This window comes from Epinephelus moara, chromosome 22 (genome assembly GCF_006386435.1).
Source record: "Epinephelus moara isolate mb chromosome 22, YSFRI_EMoa_1.0, whole genome shotgun sequence".
NCBI lineage: Eukaryota > Metazoa > Chordata > Actinopteri > Perciformes > Serranidae > Epinephelus > Epinephelus moara.
The window spans coordinates 32499658-32503292 of NC_065527.1; positions in this window are offsets into that span (position 1 = coordinate 32499658).

The following is a 3635-nucleotide window of genomic DNA, read 5'->3' on the forward strand; positions in this document are numbered from 1 at the left end:
ATTTTGTGTTCTTGGACGTTAGTCTGGGGCGCCGTCAGCCATTAGGTGTGCTAGCTGCTCCCCCCGCCGATCTCCGCAAGGGATGTGAGGACTCTAAAACTTCACCAGGGCCTCCGTCGGCATATGGGTGAGTAGATAATGGCTGAATTTTCATTTTTGGGTGCACTATCCCTTTAAGTATATTTTGATGCTAATAATGTTGTACTTTTACATGATTAAAATTTTGAATGCAGGAATTTTAGTGCAAGGTATTTTGGCACTGTAGTATTATTTTTACTTGAGTAACAGATCTGAGTGCTTCCTCTGCTGAAGCTAAAGGAACATAAACTAGCTTGGAGCACATTTATACTTTGTCTTGCTTATCCTCAAACTTGGCTGGATTAATAATATATTAATCACCTGATCACTCCTAATTTTATTAAATAAAAATTTCAATGAAGTGTTAAGTTAACTGAAAGATATAAGTCACCATTGAAGTGTAGAAGTTGCAGCTGTTCTGGAACTTTCAGTCTTATCACACAGTCCTCCAAAGCAGATAAGTACTGAGTTAACGCTGACTTCAGCCGAGGAAGCTACAGAACAGTGACTAAGCATGCAAAGATTTTGTCAACTTTTGGTCAATAAACTGTGAATCCCAAACATTGGGTTTGAGAAACAACTCAACTCAGATCCACTTACTTGTTTGCTTTTTTCCCAGAGTTTTCCTCAGTGGCTTCAGGTCGCTCAGTTGTGAACATGTTACCTTAACACTGTTGTTGTCACCATTTCGCTAATTTGGACTTTTTCTACTGCAGGTTATATATATATATATTCTATTTATTAATAATCATACATGTACAAGTACACTGCTCAAATTAAAAATTTAAATCACACTTCAGATCTTGAAGAATTAATTATTCAAGCTGAAAATCTTTACTGACGTACATTGTATTGTTTGAGAATTTGAATTTGTTGAGAACAAAATGACGTAACAACAATTAGTGGAAACCAAAATCATCAACCCACTGAGGGCTGGATTCAAAATCACACCGAAAATCAAAGTAAAAAATTTAAATCACAGGCTGATCCAACTTGTGTGAATTTTATCACAACAACTCATAATGTGACTCAGTAGTGTGTACGGCCCCTGCCTGCCTGTATGACCTCCTGTAAATGTCTGGGCTTGCTCCTGATTAGTCAGCAGATGGTGTCCTGAGGGATCTCCTCCCAGACCTGGATCAGGGCATCATTGAGCTCCTGGACAGTCTGTGGTGGTACTTGGTGGTGTCGGATGCACCAATACATAATGTCCCATAGATGCTCAGTTGGATTTAGGTCAGGGGAATGAGAGGGCCAGTCAATGGCATCAGTGCCTTCATTATCCAGAAACTGCCTACACACTCTGGCCACATGAGGCCGGGTATTTTCCTGCACCAGGAGGAACCCAGGGCCCGCTGCACCAGGAGGAACCCAGGGCTTGCTGCACCAGGAGGAACCCAGGGCCTGCCACACCAGGAGGGACCCAGGGCTTGCTGCACCAGGAGGAACCCAGGGCCCACTGCACCAGCGTAAGATCTGACAATCTCTCTGAGGATTTCATCCCGGTACCTAACAGCAGTCAGGGTACCATTGGCTATGACATGGAGGTCTGTGCGACCCTCCAAGTATATGCCTCCCCAGACCACCACTGATCCACCACCAAACAGGTCATGCTGGATGATGTCACAGGCAGCATAACGTTAACCACAGCGTTTCCAGTCTCTTTCGTGTCTGTCACATGTGCTCAGTGTGAACCTGCTCTCATCTGTGAAGACAACAGGGTGCCAGTGGCGGACCTGCCGATTCTGGTGTTCTCTGGCGAATGCCACTCGAGCTGCACGGTGCTGGGCTGTGAGCACAGGTCCCAGTAGAGGACATCAGGCTCTCATGCCACCCTCATGGAGTCTGTTTCTGACAGTTTGGTCAGAAACATGCACACCAGTACCTGCTGGAGGTAATTTTGTAGGGCTCTGGCAGTGCTCCTCCTGTTCCCCCTCATACAAATGAGCAGATACCGGTCCTGCTGCTGGGTTGATGCCCTTCTATGGCCCTGTCCAGCTCTCCTGGTGTAACAGCCGGTCTCCTGGTATCTCCTCCATGCTCTTCTTGAGACTGTGCTGGGAGAGCAGAGAGCAACTGTCTGTGGCCACCACATGTAAAACCTTTCCCTTTTTGGGGGTTGTCTTGCTTTTGCGTCTCCATTGCACTTGTTGTCACTTTGATTTGAACCAAAGCAGCTGAAACTGATTCACAATCACGTGTGCTTCCTAAATGGACAGATTGATATCCCTGAAGTTTAACTGACTTGGTGTTAGACTTTGACCGTTAAGTGTTTCCCTCCTTTTTTTTTTGAGCAGTGTATATATATGTACCTATCCATATTCTACATATATATATATATATATGCAGTATGATACAAGCCTGTGCAATTTCCCACTGTGCAATATTTTACCACTTACTGTGCAATAATATTTGAAGGCTATATATCTGTATATTTACAGTAAATTTACTACACACCATGTGTATTACAGTTATCCTGTACAAATATCAATCATGGATGTTCAGTGTGTGGTGAAAAGTGCAGATAGATTTTATATTATTTTATCTAATTTTTGTTTTTGTGACATTTACATCCTTTCGGGCAATCAGTCGCTTTTGCTTTTTGTATTTTCCTCCTGACCTTTGAGCTGCTGTAACATGAGATTTCCCTGATGTAGGATTAATAGTTTTATCTTAATACTGAATATAGAGGATAGAAGTTTCTTAGTGACGACGACACAAGCTCCATCCACTAAGAAAAAAAATAAATGAATGATTAAAGTTTATTCTTGACTATGGAACCAATCTTTATTTATTTTATTTATTTTTGCCTACAAGGTCAAAGTTAAGTTTAAGAAAATGGAAATTCGAACAAGTTTGTCTTTGAACAAAACACCTGTTGACACTTAAATAAGCCAGCTGCTTGCAGATTTTTTTTACTTCTTGAAAATATTTTTGTTAAATGTATTCTATTGGCAATGTCTTCACTTTTGTTATGTTACTTTTAATGGCAAAAAACATTTTCTGAAAAATAAAATAATACAAATAAAAAGTTTTCAAGCGACAAGCCAAATAAATAACTCACACCTTGATATTGTTTATAAAAGGCTGCAGATGTGTATGTTATATGTCACACAAGAGGCTGATGCCGTTGTGTTACATGTCAGGCCCGTCACGCTTCTATTGCTTTGATGATGCTGGCATGCTGTCTAAAATCACACACTGGAGCAGCATGATGCCGCTGTTGTTTGGTTCTGTGTAAAAATGCAAAGGTGGCCTGAAGAAAAAGACTTCGTAGCTGCTCTATAAAGCCATCTATGTCTATGATATCTGTATATCATACACTGAATATAATAGTTGTTGATGTTAAAAATTTAAAAACACATCAGTGAGCCACACTGTTGCACTGAAGTAGACATAGCTCAATTTTCATCAGCAGAACAGTGCAATTTTAGTCCATTTTAAGCTTTCAAATGAAATAGTTTCAGGTGTGATTGTAGCAGCCAGCTCAGCACCTAAACGCCTCATGCAAACTTCAGGTGTCGCTGTGTGAAAGCATCAAAAATACAACTGAGAAG